Here is a 6,690-nt window from a genome sequence, read left to right as displayed (position 1 = left end):
TGATTAAACTATCAAGTAAAACAATGATCGATTAAGCTATTGATGAATCACTTGTTAGGAAGCCTTGTCAAAGACGCAGAACCTCATCAGGTTTTGTCGAACAGGCCCAGGCTCCATTGATTAAGCATTATTAAGGAACGCATGCTTTTGTATTGACTGCCTATTAAATGCATATCTGCAAGCAACGGGTATGACAAATGATCAGGGTGTTTAGAGACTTCATTATTCATAAGCCATTCCAGGAAGATGCTGTAACATAATGTAAATAATGCTCCTCTCTCCCTCACCGAACCCCTCGGGATGCCATCGAACAGAGGAGAGTGTAGTGGAAATGACGAGGAACTGTGCGTTTCGGTAGGAAGTAGGTGTTTAAATCCCTTCTATCAATCGCTGAGGCTTAAAGAGACAATCTGGAAATGCTGATCCCAGCAATTAGTGCTGTTTAATCACATGTGGGTGGAAACACATTAAACATTCGCATTAAGAGGGTGCTGATATTTTGATGTACCACCAGCTGCCAATATTAGATATTAAAACGTGTCGCACATGGTGCAAAAATGGGCATGCTGGACCATCTTGTCGAATTGACACGACAGCTGCACTACAAATTCTAAGATATATATATATATTTCCCACCATATCCTACTAAATGTGGCTGTTGTGGCATAAAATAAGTAAAAGAAAAAAGTCATAAAAGCACCAAAAATGTGGTCCAGATTTATCCAAAATTTAATGTTTTTTTTTTTTTTTCACTTGTAAACTATTGTTCAAGTTTGGTGTCAGTAAGATTTAAAAAATAATAATTCTCTTCTGCTTATTGTAAAAACAGTAATAATGTGAAATATTACCACTGAAAATAAAGTTTTATATTTTAATAGAATTTAAAATGTAACTTATTCCTGTTATGACAAAGCTACAGAAATAATTTTAACATGATGATTTGGTGCTCACATTTTTTTATAATTACAAATGTTGAAAATGTTTTTTGGCAAAACTTTGATGCATTTTTTTCCATATATTATTAAAAATATATATACACTACCAGTCAAAAGTTTTTGAACAGTAAGATTTGTAATGTTTTTTTAAAGACTTCTCCTCCGCTCACCAAGCCTGCATTTATTTGATCCAAAATACAGCAATAGCAGTAATACTGTGAAATATTTTTACTATTTAAAATATCTGCTTTTTATCTGAATATATTTAAAAATGTAATTTATTCCTGTGATCAAAGCTGAATTTTCAGCATCATTACTCCAGTCTTCAGTGTCACATTATCCTTCAGAAATCATTCTAATATGTTGATTTGCTGTTCAAGAAAGATTTATTATAATTATCAATATTTAAAACAGAATGAAATTATAGAAATTAATACTTTTATTTAGCAAGGATGCTTTAAAGTGATCAAAAGTGATGATAAAGACAATTGTAATATTACAGAAGATTTCTATTTCAAATAAATGCTGTTTTTCTGAACTTTATATTCAGCAAAGAAAGTTGAATCAATTCTACTCAGCTGTTTTCAACATAATAATAATAATAATAAATGTTTTTGAGCACCAAATCAAAATATTAAAATGATTTCTGAAGGATCACGTGACTGTAGTAATGATGCTAAAAATTTAGCTTTGAAATCACAGGACATATTTTAAAATATATTCAAGTAGAAAACAGTTATTTTAAATAGTACAAATATACATATATTACTCTGGATCAAATAAATGCATGCTTGGTGAGCAGAAGAGACTTCTTTAAAACATTAAAAATCGTACAGTTCAAAAACTTTTGACTGGTAGTGTATGAATATATACAGTATAGCACCTGAATTATGAAAGACAAGTCAAATGTCATTGGTTGAGTCTCGTAACCAATAACCATTAATGTTAATCAGTCGAATGCATCTTAATGCATTACATCTGAACATTTTCTAAGTAACTATTAAAGTTTCATCCTGTTCCTCACTCAAAGCTACCATATAGCTTCAGAGGACTTGAATGCATGACATTCTGTGATATCACAAGGCTCTCTGATCATTCTGGGAGCCTCATCCCTGATGGTGTGAATTGCAAATTGCGAACTGGAACAGAACTGCCCGAGTAGAGATGAAAGAACGCCATTGTAAGTGGCTGCCAAGTGCCAAGCAATGTCAAAATACCATTCAGAGATGACTTCAATGCTTTCTCCTGTCCTCCATCGCACCTACAACAGATGCAGCCATGCACATAAACGCTACAAGAGATCTTATAAATCTCTGATTATTTGGCTCCTGGATTTCCTGAAGGCATATAGTGGCTAAGTGGCTCGCTCAAGGCCAAATAAGGATAGCGCCATGGCACGGGAATTTTTAAAAGTGATTTTCACCTTGCTGGAAAATCTCAAGGGGATTTCATTCCCAAGGTTCTCAAGTACATTACCTGACCTGCAAAACAGAGCATGTGTCCGATGCAGTATATCATGCACAAGACAGCAGTGGTATGTGAAAGGTCTTGAGCCTCTAGTTCAACTTCTATGACATGGACGACTGCAAAAAAGCCTGCCTTTTCTTTCATGCTTCGCTTTGATGTCAAAAGTGCTGCTTTTCTCTCTTTTTTTAACATTCTGTCCTTGTTTGCTTCAGGTATGTCTATCTGTCTCAGTTTTTCAGTCTCTTTCTCACTCGCTCCCTCTGTTCTTTGCCCGGCTCATCTCTCTAGACGCCACACTAATGAGCCCAGCTGTGTGAGAACATCAGCGAACCATTTATCGGAGCTTATGAGGGTTTTGCAGGAAGAGGTGTGTTCGGCTATAATTCAAATTATTCAAACCATCTCTCAAAACCACTCAGCACTCGCTCCCACCTTTCATCACTTTCACCATCCCCTCTATCACTTTATCCCGCTATCGCTGGCTGTCGATCAACGGTTTTTCTTTCTTCCTCTCCGATGGAGCTTCTACTCAGCGTCGTCCTAATCTGTGAATCTCATCGGAGATATCTGAAACTGTTTGTAGACTTTGAAAACCCCATTTACGAGAACTTCAAACCATCATGGGCAGATGAAAATCTAATAAAAGTGACAGAAGAAATGTGTATATTAAGATGGGAACCACTAATCATTTCATCAGAGTGTTCCAGACCCCGTACGTTCAAAGAAAATGGCAGATATCTCTCTCTATCTTTCATTTGGCGGCGAGTCTGAAAGTCTCCATTTGGCTGGAGCAAACTGAATATTCTTTTCTATACATTTTGATAATATCCTTTAAAAATAAAGTCAAAGTAGCTAGAATGGATCCTGAATAAATGCCAATGTTTCCATCCCTTTAAAAAGCACTTTACATGACAGGTGTTTTCATCACGCTTCCTACCTACTCATTATGTTACGGCCGGAGATCGCAAGAGGTAATGGGCGTTTTGGGTGATATTCAGGGTTGTCCTTGAAGTCAACTTTCTTTTCAAGCTGTTTTCAGCTGTTTGATGAGAAAACAGGTGCTTCTTAACAAACAAAGGGAGAAGGATGTCTGTATGAGGATGAGTTTGCGCCTCTGTTGAAAGCTCAGACAGGCAGATGGGTAATTTGTGTCTTGCAACAGCATAGATGTGAAGTTATTCTCTTTGATTCTCTCTCGCACCGGTCGGTGCATCAATGGAGATGTGGCGAATACGTGAAACCTTAATGCATAAACCTTTACAGGAGATCAAATGCTGAACAAAATAAACAAATGTTTAACAGCTATACTGACATGCTTAATTTACAAAAGAGAACTTTGAGACCAAATGCGAGTCATTCATAGGCATGAAACATGCAAGCATGAGTTTCCAGTCTGAATACCAAGGATGCACCTGTTTTTCCTCTTGCCGATGGGTTCTAACCCAGAGTGGAGTTTGTGTGAAAGCTGATCCCCAGTCAGTTGTGGTCGACCACCGCAGTATTGGCTTCTCGTCTGACATTTGTTCTGAGATCAGATTAGTGAGGAAAAGCGTCCTCCCTTAGGAACTAATGGGGTTTTTATCTCTGCGGTAAGGTATGTGAAGCTCGCTCCACTGTCAGAGGACCCCTAACTTGTTATATGACCTATCGCTATCTAATACACATACCCACTTTCAGATACGAGAAGTAGTGGCCTGAAAAGTGCTGTTTTCATGGAAACACTCGCACAACCGTCTCACTGAGGTCTGATTAGGCTCAAAGATTCTCATACATTGTCCCTGCCGTTGTAACCATGGTTACATTTTCTACAAGTGTTGATTGTTCTGTTTTACTCCCTGAATCAAACAAAACTAGAACTACTAGATCTCGTCTGCTCATTTTCTTTTCATCTCTCCATTAAAGGGACTGGTCAATCTAAAAAAGAACTTTCTGTTATTTGCTCGTTCCAAACCCTTATGACCTTCTGCTTTCTATGGCGTAAAACAGATATACTGAGTGTATGATATATATACAGTGCTGCTTGAAAGTTTGTGAACCCTTTACAATGTTCTATATTTCTGCATATACAGGTGCATCTCAATGAATTAGAATGTCATGGAAAAGTTCATTTATTTCAGTAATTCAACTCAAATTGTGAAACTTGTGTATTAAATAAATTCAGTGCACACAGACTGAAGTAGCTTAAGTCTTTGGTTCTTTTAATTGTGATGATTTTGGCTGACATTTAACAAAAACCCACTAATTCCCTATCTCAACAAATTAGAATATGGTGACATGCCAATCAGCTAATCAACTCAAAACACCTCCAAAGGTTTCCTGCGCCTTCAAAATGGTCTCTCAGTTTGGTTTACTAGGCTACACAATCATGGGGAAGACTGCTGTTCACAGAGTGCTGTATCCAAGCATGTTAACAGAGAGTTGAGTGGAAGGAAAATGTGTGGAAGAAAAAGATGCACAACCAACTGAGAGAACCACAGCCTTGAGAGGCTTGTCAAGCAAAATCAATTCAAGAATTTGGGTGAACTTCACAAGGAATGGACTGAGGCTAGGGTCAGGGAATCAAGAGCCACCACACACAGACGTGCCCTCTTGTTAAGCCACTCCTATACTACAGACAACATCAGAGGCGTCTTACCTGGGCTAAGGAGAAGAAGAAATTGTTCCAAAGTCCTCTTTTCAGATGAGAGCAAGTTTTGTATTTCATTTGGAAACCAAGGTCCTAGATTCTGGAGGAAGGGTGGAGAAGCACATAGGACAAGTTGCTTGAAGTCCAGTGTTAAGTTACCATAGTCTGTGATGATTTGGAGTGCAATGTCATCTGCTGGTGTTGGTCCACTGTGTTTTTTGAAAACCAAAGTCACTGCACCCGTTTACCAAGAAATTTTAGAGCACTTCATGCTTCCTTCTGCTGACCAGCTTTTTAAAGATGCTGATTTCATTTTCCAGCAGGATTTGGCACCTGCCTACACTGCCAAAAGCACCAAAAGTTGGTTAAATGACCATGGTGTTGATGTGCTTGACTGGCCAGCAAACTCACCAGACCTGAACCCCATAGAGAATCTATGGGGTATTGTCAAGAGGAAAATGAGACACAAGAGACCAAAAAATGCAGATAAGCTGAAGGCCACTGTCAAAGAAACCTGGGCTTCCATACCACCTCAGCAGTGCCACAGACTGATCATCTCCATGCCACGCCGAATTGAGGCAGTAATTAAAGCAAAAGGAGCCCCTACAAAGTATTGAGTACATATACAGTAAATGAACATACTTTCCACAATTCACTAAAAATGTTTTTTTGTTTGTTTTTTTTAATTGGTCTTATAAAGTATTCTAATTTGTTGAGATAGTGAATTGGTAGGTTTTTGTTAAATGTGAGCCAAAATCATCACAATTAAAAGAACCAAAGACTTAAACTACTTCAGTCTGTGTGCAATGAATTTATTTAAAACATGAGTTTCACAATTTGAGTTGAATTACTGAAATAAATGACCTTTTCCACAACATTCTAATTTATTGAGATGCACCTGTATGTGATCCTGGACCACAAAAACAGTGATAAGGGTCAATTTTTTTGAAATTGAGATTTATACATAATCTGAAAAATATCATTGATGTACGATTTCAACTATCTGAATATCTGGAATCTGGGGGTGCAAAAAAATCTAAATATTGAGAAAATCACCTTTAAAGTTGCCCAAATGAAGTTAGCAATGCATATTAATAATCAAAAATTAAGTGTTGCCATATTTATGGTAGGATATTTATGGCATAAAAGAAAAATTGATCATTTTGACCAATACAATGTATTTTTGGCTATTGTTACAAATATACCCAATGATAAAGACTGGTTTTGTGGTCCAGAGTCACGTATATGAACCAAAACATAATCAGATATTCGCTCGAGTCCTGAAAGTAAACAAAGAGAGCCCAATCGAACAAATGAGACAAATATATTTTCTTTGTTTGAAAATAATCCAATAGTGCATATCTGTAAGTATGTGAACCTCTAGGATTAGCAGTTAATTTGAAGGAGAAAGTAGAGTCCATTTATTCAGGGAGATTTTCAATTATTGGGATGACTATCCGGTGTAAGTGCCTGGCCTGTTTTATTTAAAGAACAGGGATCTATTAAATCTGATCATGTTTGTGGAAGTGAATCATGGCATGAACAAAGATGATTGTTGTTAGTCATCAAGGTAGAACATCTATATGGAAAAAAATCTCTAAAGAGTTTGGACTCCACATATCCACAGTCAGATTGTGTACAAAAGGAGGAAATTTAAGACTA

The sequence above is a fragment of the Labeo rohita genome, chromosome 11 (assembly GCF_022985175.1).
Source record: "Labeo rohita strain BAU-BD-2019 chromosome 11, IGBB_LRoh.1.0, whole genome shotgun sequence".
Classification (NCBI taxonomy): domain Eukaryota; kingdom Metazoa; phylum Chordata; class Actinopteri; order Cypriniformes; family Cyprinidae; genus Labeo; species Labeo rohita.
Note: the sequence above shows the minus strand (reverse complement) of the source record.